A 9,530-nucleotide genomic window follows, 5' to 3' on the forward strand; every position below is an offset into this window, starting at 1 on the left:
CGAACCGGTGATTCTACTGGACATAAGAAATGGCTTTAGGGTCATTCCATACGAAATCGACCAACGTTGTTGCTCGATAGAGGCGGATTTCTACCAAACTTTTTTTCGTGGTTTATCTACCTAAAATATAAAGATTACTGGAGTTTGGCGGCATAATTTCAAAAATTTGAAAAGTTATGAATTTTTTAAATTTACCGCTTTTAGGCTAATTTTGCGGACTTATTTTAATTTTGTTTTAATATCGCAACCGGAAATAGCTATTTACATATGAAAAATATCAATCCTAGCTAAAAACGTCTGCTGGTTCCGAATTTGGTATATATTTTGCTGTATCTGCTCAAGATTTCAATGTAGACGCTCGATGGGGGTGGGGTGGGGTTGCACTCAACGTTATATTTACCAGAAGGTTCACCTTGAAATTTAATGAAACTTAAAACTTAACATCTCCTTATAGATAGAACAATTTCCATTAAATTTGGTTTTGGAGAAACATTTATTTCTATCAAAACTATTTTTTTGAAATTTTCGATTTTTCAACATTTGCATTGAACTCTTTTACAGTAGCTCCTTAGGGGGTAGACCTTATCGTTCTATTAATAAAAAGCGTAAACTCGAAATTTAATCATATTTTAAGCTATGCATCGACTGAGAGAAAGAAAACCCTCCCTTAAATTTCGTTTTGGAGAAATTATTATTTCTATCGTAACGGAATTCCAGATTCTCACACCTTTGGATTTGTATAACTGGGCGTTAAAATATATAAATGGAATGACTTTTCATTATGCTGAAAAATCTGGCATCGATGTGTTTGGCGAAAAAATTGCTAGTCGGCTCGAAAAGGCCAAAACTGTCCAGGGAACACGAAGTCATCACTCTATTATTCCAATTAGCAAAACCGAATTAAAAATATCTCGCCTCTCAGGTGACGAATCTTTTTTTATAGTTAAGGTCTCTTATGATAACCTAACATCGGGCATACAATTCAATTTTACGCCTGGGCAGTATGTCGCCGCCACTTTGGACAATAAACTTCTTATAACTGGCCAAATATAAAAGATGAACATTGGATTCCGGAAAGTGAAATACTCGGCGAGGTTACACGTCCAACAACACATAGGGGGAGGCATTATTACTTTTCTGACGAATGTATAAAAAAAGTCGAAGCACTGTTCCTAAATTAGGATTAAACGTATTACATAAAATACATTAACGTTTTTAATATTATTTTTTGCCAAATTTTTTACAATTCAAACAAAAAATATTTTGTAACCAACCCTTTTTGTAAATTAAATGTTTATTTCCATTTCAATAATGAACTCTCAATATTAAGTCTTATGAAAAAGTGAAAAAAATGAAAAATTTTAAAAATTCCGTTATGATAGAAATAATAATTTCTCCAAAACGAAATTTAAGGGAGGCTTTTCTTTCTCTCACAAGGAGACTACCCGAGGTGGTTATCACCGATTTTGTTGAAACTCGGGGGTTAGGTAGACCTTATGGTAGTATGAAAATTGCCAAAGGGAAAAGTTGCAATGGGCTTTATTTTTCCCATGGCAACCGAAAATGTTTTTGATCTCTCAAAACAAAAAAATTTCCATTTAAAAAAGCATGGGATTTTCTCAGTTTCACAGGGTACTACTTACTTAAAAAATTTGAAAAAAATAAATTTTCAAAACATACCCAAAAAGATGAATTTGACCTATTTTGGGTAAAATTGATCGATGATTTGGGGTAAAATTGATCAATTTTGTTTAAATTTTAACAAAATTTGGGTATCCGAGAAAATCCCATGCTTTTTCAAATGGAGAAGTCAAAAACATTTTGGGTTGCCATGGGAAAACTAAAGCCCATTGCAACTTTTTCCTTTGGCAATTTTCATACTACCATAAGGTCTACCGAACCCCCGAGTTTCAACAAAATCGGTGATAACCACCTCGGGTAGTCTCCTTGTCAGTCGATGCATAGCTTAAAATATGATTAAATTTCGACTTTACGCTTTTTATAAATAGAACGATAAGGTCTACCCCCTAAGGAGCTACTGTAAAAGAGTTCAATGCAAATGTTGAAAAATCGAAAATTTCAAAAAATAGTTTTGATAGAAATAAATGTTTCTCCAAAACCAAATTTAATGGAAATTGTTCTATCTATAAGGAGATGTTAAGTTTTAAGTTTCATTAAATTTCAAGGTGGACCTCCTGGTAAATATAACGTTGAGTGCAACCCCCCCATCGAGCGTCTACATCAAAAACTTAAGCAGATACAGCAAAATAGATACCAAATTCGGAACCAGCAGACGTTTTAAACTTCGATGGCTATTTTTCATATGTAAATAGTTATTTCCGGCTGCGAGATTAAAACAAAATTAAAATAAGTCAGCAAAATTAAGCTAAAAAGCGGTAAATTTCAAAAAATCATAACTTTTAAAATTTTTGAAATTACGCCGCCAAACTCCGGTAATCTTTATGTTGAGGTAGATAAACCACGAAAAAAAGGTTGGTAGAAATCCGCCACTATCGAGCAACAACGTTGGTCGATTTCGTTTGGAATGACCCTTTAATTTATTTCTACCATTTTATTTTACTTATTCTGGAGTATCTAGAGACCGTTACTAATGCAATGGCTAGGATTCAAGGGTAAAATTTCACGCATAATTACCATTTTCGGTTGGGAATTATTTTGGATTTTTTTAAGAAGTTTAATTCCCAGAATTTAACCAAAACGATCGTAAGGATACATATAATGAACTTTATGAAAACTATTATTACGTGTAGAGCGGAGAGCCACTCTCGAGAATCACAATAAAAATAAGTCATTTTGTCGTTTAAATTTCGGGAAGCGTGCGCGGTCCTTTAAAATAATGAAGGTAGGCATCGCTTTCCGTTGAAAGCCCTTTGTAATATTGGCTTGTTATTGAAGTTGAATTTAGAGTAATCATTACAATTAAAACTTAAATAATTTAGTCTAAAGATAAAAGAAGTACTTTATGACATTGTTTAACGTATAAGTGTTTTACTTCTAAATAGTACGACTTTCAAGCTTTCAAATTTTAATATTATATCGTAAAATCAGATTTTGGAAAAGTAGATTATTAAGCCTTTTCACTTGCATTATGTTCACTTGCAAAGTTTAAATTCTATTTTGAGAAGAAAATAAAACTGTTAACTTAAATTAATATATAAGTTGCCTTAAGGCAAAAATTATGTTTGATTCAAAGCGCCAAATAAGTACCTTGATTTTAATTTTCGGTTTTAATTACGAAGCACCAGTAACATTTTAATAGAAAAAATGTTTCGATATTGAAGACTAAGTTGTGAAAAAGATGCAGCTTAGCTTCACGGTGGTGCACGACATAAAGTGACTTAATCTGAAAGCAAAGTAAAGTGTAGGGCCAAAAATAAAGTTGCGTATTCTAGATTTACAGCGTGATAAGAGAACCGATTTTTTGTTATATTTTATTCTATGGGTCCCTACGAGTTTAAAACGTCAAGTGAACTAGGGTCCTAAAAAGCCCCGTTTCAGAGTTACGAGCTCTCAAGAAACGGTCTGAAAAACATCGAAATCAACGCAAATGTGAAATCTTTAACCCCAATTGCTTTCATAAATTTATCGGTTGTTTTTTAGCGATAAAGTGATAAACTTATTGTCGAATATCAAAAGATCATTTAGAGATCGTTCAGGAGTATACACCGCCAGTTTTTGAACTTACGAAATTTAAGCGGGTAAGGTTGACTAATTATTTAATTTTTCAAGTTAATGATAACATCAGCTAAGCCGTAGTAGTGAGTGATATGCAAAAACCAAGGACACATAATGAAATTGTTATCATTACAACAACTATTCTAAATGCCCACCTTGGGCTCCAATCCTAACCAAGAACAACGCCGTAAAAATGATTGACGAACGTTTGCATGGGTTAAATCGGGGGAGCTCCATCGTGCAAGTGTGGTGGGGGGGGGGGGGGGCGTTAACCTAGCCCCCAAGTTAATCTTTCAATATTGGACGCCCCGAACGCTTGATATTGAAATACGTCATACCTCCAAAAGGAGGGTGGTGCAATGAAAACTAACTGCGGCGCATAGTACTGCATTGAGGGTGCAATCTATTAGGCGCGTTTAAACGATGGGGCTGTTGTTAAGCTAGCCCCCCAGCCCCCCCAAACAAACATTTCGTTATTATTTTAACTAATACCCTTTATATTTCCTTAACGAGTGCGGTGCGATTAAATATCTCTGTGGTGCATGGTAGTGCATCGTTGGTGCATTCGAGTAGCCACGTGTTAATTATCCAAATTGAAAGTGGGGGGGGGCTGTCGTTAACCTAGCCCCCCCCCCCCCGCCCCCAGCAAATATTTTAATTTTTTTTAAAACTTGGAAAGAGCAATTTCAAATATATATGCTAAAGGGGTATGGTGCAATGATAAATATCTGTGGTGTATGGTAGTGCATCGTTGGCGCATTCGATTAGGCACGTTTTAATTATCGAAATCGAAAGTGGGGGGTGGCTGTCGTTAACTTAGCCCCCCCCCACAGCAAATATTTTTATTTTATTAAAAGCTTGGAAAGAGCAAATTCAATTATATCTCTGAAAGGGGTATGCTGCAATGATAAATCTCTGTCGTGCATGGTAATGCATCGTTGGTGCAATCGTTTAGGCGTGTTTTTATCAATATCGAATATTACGGCACATCAATATGGTATCTCAGGTTTCCGGTACTGATAGTTGAGTTTGGCCCTTGTGAATATGACGCGCTAGTTAATTCATAAATAAAATTCTGGTTAAAATAATTTCTCAAATTAAATGTAAGGGTATAGCATTTACATAATTATCAGAGTAACGACACTGAGCCACTTTAAAATGACAGTTCCCATTATCGGACTGTCTATACGAGATCGTGTAGTTTCTCCAAACGTCACTTCGGCGCACACCGTTTCTCTGGCCGCGAACTGCCTTCACCCAAGGTTGGTAAAAATAGCGCGTATTTTTTTTTTGAAACACACAAATCGGTGTCGATCCAAGGCCTTAGACACCAGCACACTATAACTGATTAATCAGGGTGAGCTAAGTGTAACGGCCACGCCAACTACTATGACTACTTGGTTTAACGGAATTGCCGGTTACCACGATTTATATGTTCCCTCGTAAAAGCTAGGTCGACCCACGTTAACCATTCAGATAACGAATTAAGATATAATATTTAAATAAAACACCCCATTAAACAGATCTAACATTTATCTCAAAATAAAAAATATCATTTCGGAAACGAATAAGTTATGCTATTAAGTTCTTTATCTCAACAAATAGGTCAACTTTATTTATCGGATAATTTATTTAATATACAATTTATTTATAAATAGGCTGGTTGATATCTAATCTTAATTAATGTTTTATCAATTTTTATCTGTTAATAAATGGACTTTGTTTTTTCGCAAATGTGTAATCATTTGGCTGAAATATTCGTAAATAAGAGGGGTGGATATGTTAACGGCAAAAATTATACGCTTCGCTTCAGAATTCGAATATCTTTATTCTCGGATAAGAAAGGTCTATTTTAACCGAATAGATAAAATCGTGTTCAAAGTGAATAGACTTTATCTAACAGACAAAAGTTATACGAATTCCGAGGTCTAGTGGCAACCCAAAGTGTTGCAATGGTGTATCTATTTTTACAGAAAGTCACCATCTGCGTACAAATCAAAAGAATCTAGTGGTATACTGGAACTACCTTCAAAAAGGACCCTGTGCAATCATTCATCACACATTGGTCTGAAATCAGGATTCCGTAATGAATCTTTTCAAATGACAAACGGAAAGTTAGATATAGCCGGTCCTAAGGACCATCAACGCTAGGTATAAATTTGATATTAGATGAAATCAAAATCAAAGAGGATATTTTATATAAAGCAAACACCGGAGAACTAATAGGTTTAAGCAAACTCGATGACACTGGCCATGAATTATTAAAGTTAAAGCAACAGTCTAATAAAGAAGAAATGCCGGAAGTTGCAACAAATGTTCTAAAACTGATGATTCGGGGTGTTACGGGGAATTTAAAGTTCCCAATTGCTTATTTTCCCCTCAAAAACTTTTTACACTCCATAATATCAGAGGCAATTGGACGATAAGAATATCCCGACATTAAAGTTATTGCGGTGATGGTGCAGCACAAAGAAATGCGTTTGATAATATTAACTTTCACAGTAAAGCAAAACGTCTTTTAAAGAATGGTCATGAAATATTATTGACCCAGTTACTAAATCTATATGAATCTGATTCACAACGGCCCCTTCGACTTTTACCAAAACTTACTCGTGATCATCTGTATTTAGACTCTTACTCGAAAATAAGGGTACGACTCGCTGCGCAAGTTTTGAGTGCTTCTGTGGCAAATGCTCGGTAGCTCTACATTTAAACGCTGCTTAATCTTTTTATAGGATCATTAAGCAGCCGCAGCTTCTTCCAAATACAAACTATACTTTATACTTCTTGATGCAGATTTGATCGTCGCACCAGTTACATAATAAGGATTTGTTTATCTTTTAATTCATTTAATGTAACTGTTAATATTTAGGGTTGCATTATGGATGATGTCTGATCTGTAGGATTTTCTTCAAATATTTCATTCTTTACCATATGTATGTGAACTAAATCCAGCAGATTCTTGAAAGCAGCGCAAAACCTTTCATCATATTCTGACAGGCATAAAAATATCTAAAAAACAAATTATATTACTTAAATATGAATTATGAGATAAAATTAAGTTTTCAAGGAGTGGCAAAGGCTGGAAAAATTTTTAAAAAATTTAGCATTACCACCTAACTTAATATACATAAGTATATGTATTTGTACCCCGCTGCTCCGCCTTAAGCACTACAGCGGCCACCTAAAACAACCAGCCCCGGACAAAAGTGCGCTTTGCGAAACAATGTTCGGCCAGTGAGACAGCCATTTTGACCGCCTCACATATAGCAAACAAAAGCCCTCATCACGGCCCAACAAAAGGCGACACCATGGGCTGCCCGAGACCCACCCTCGCACAGCTGAGGACTAGAGTGGCTTCCTCTTCCACTGCAAACTACCCTCCTTAGTAGGTCACAGAATGACGAGTGTGGAACACCCATGAGGTTCCAGTGACCCAGCGCCCCGATCACATTACCTTGAGAGCCGGGTATGGAGCCCCCCACAGGCTCCAGTGACCCCATCACACCACTAGATAGGGACAGTGGGAATAACTTAATATACAGTCAAACTAGCATAAATTTGGCTTCCAACCTTTTAGCAAAATTATGGATAGGCGTGACAAATTGGTTGCAAAGTAGTTAAAGTCGCCGGCTAAAACGATTTGATCCGAGCCAGGGATGGGGAGTAATAGGTCATTGAGCCACGCGATCAATTCGAGGCTGCGCTGGTCGTCGGATGCCGGGATATACACGTTAAATAAATGGAGGGTACATGTGTCGTTGAGCGAGAGTTTAAGATAGATAGCATTGGTTTGAAAAAAGAGAGTGTTCGTGATACGAGAGTGTAGAGCTGGACGAAGGTCGATCGATAGGCCAGAGCCGGTTCGGGTGGAGCAGGGTAAATGACAAAACGTGTAAGGCCAGTCAAGCCAAATGGGAGAACGCGTAAATGTGGTATGAATGTTCGTTTCTTGAAGGCATAGTATATCGGGGCATGAATTGTTGACAAAGACGCGGGCGGCGTTGTTCGCAACCGGGGTGCTGATTCCCCGGACATTGCACGATAAGGTAGGTTATGTATTTGATGTGGGTGGAATCTCTTCGGCCAAGGCTTTAGAGATTATGCGTATTAATTGGTAGATGGCCCCTTTGGACAGGTCGCGGAAGGGGCTGTTGCGGTGAGCGGTAGGATTCTTGCGGATGTCGTTGAGCTGGCGTATAAAAGCCGGGATATCGTTGGTGAACTGGCGGATGTGGACGATAGGAGACACGGAGGAGTGGTGCATCATGTCGCGGACGGCGGCGAGATCAGAGTCGGATAAGTTGGTAACGGTGAGTTCGGCGGTGTCCATGATAGCGTCGACGTTAGGATCGGCGATATCACTGGCTTAAGAGTGTGTGTCCGGGAAGTCAGAAGATGGGTGCGATGGAGAAGGAGTGTGTGACAAAAGCGACGAGGGGAGTAGTGTTGTCGTAGATAGTAACGATTGTTTAGACAATTGTTTCTTGAGGGCGGGTGAGTCACGATCGGATGTAGAGGATCGCTTGTTGGTGCGAGGTGTGGTAGACGATGGCGGTGGAGCGTTAGTAGAATCAGCGGTAAGAGTAGTGTCATTTACCGTAGACAGTGCATGGTCGAGAATGGGTTGAATTGGGTCTAGGTTGATGGCGGCGAGGTCGTCAGCGGATACAGACGTGGATGCGTCAGTACCGTGAGCAGTTGGGAGCGTTCCTTCTTTACGGATAGAAGGACATTTGCTGCGAAGATGGCCGGTTTCATGGCACAAGTGGCAGCGAAGATCAATTGCCAGGAAGAAAGTGAGTGGGACGTCATCGTAGTCGACGAAGATGCGTTCGGGAAGAGCGTCGCGATCTTGGGTAGTGGCGAACTTGATGTTTACCTGGCGGCGAAAACTAAGCAGGTGAGGCAAGTCAGGGTCGGTGTATGCTGCTCGCAGTGTCCGGATTGGTCCTATCACTTGACCAAAGTCAGACATAATGTCTCTGAGGAAGGCGTTGTTGAAGTGAGTTGGTACATCAGAAACCACGACACGCGTGGGAGGTGCGCCTACGGGATGGCAAGTGACGTGAACGGCCTCGGGCATGACAAGACCAGTAGCGCGCAGTTGGGACCAGGATTTGTCGAAAAAGTAGATATGAAAAGATCCTTGCATACGTCCGAAAGAGTGGATCTGCTGAGATGGTACAACTAGTTTGATGGCGGTAACAAGATCGTGCGTCGTGTATCGGTGAATAGAAGTGTCGATGATGACCCCATGGTCAGCAGTTGGTGGTAATTGACGTTGGGAGGGTTGGTGACTGGTGTCTCCGGCCGGTTGGGAGCGAAATGAGTAACGGCGACTAGGAGCAGGGCGAATGTTTTCGGTTTTCCTGCCTTCGTGAATGACGGATGGAAAGGAACGTTGGCGGTCGACGAGTGGAGTAGCGATAGAGTCAGCAGTAGATTCCCGTAAAGGCGGGAGATCAGGGGGAATAAAACCGGTAGCCATGCGGAGGTCGTTGTTAGGGGGGGGGGGGCGTATCCGCGTAAATGTGGAAAGGCCGAGGCCCAACGACGAAGCGGTACACTCAATGGAATATCGAGATTGTTATTAATAAAACTGTAAATAATATCTTTAAAAAAAGGAACTGAGAGGCTGAAACTACTATGATATGTATGTCATAAAAATAAAAGTTATTACCTTAATTTTTTTAAATGTGTGATCAATATTTGAATTATTTATATTGTTGCTAATTATTTTGCATTATTGCCGTTTCAAAACCGCGGAATTAGGTTTAGTTGTGGTTGCCATGGAAATGTAAACATCTCGATGTGGTTCCATATCACGTTTT

The sequence above is a fragment of the Leiobunum rupestre genome, chromosome 6 (assembly GCF_980474605.1).
Source record: "Leiobunum rupestre chromosome 6, qqLeiRupe1.1.hap1, whole genome shotgun sequence".
Taxonomy (NCBI): domain Eukaryota; kingdom Metazoa; phylum Arthropoda; class Arachnida; order Opiliones; family Sclerosomatidae; genus Leiobunum; species Leiobunum rupestre.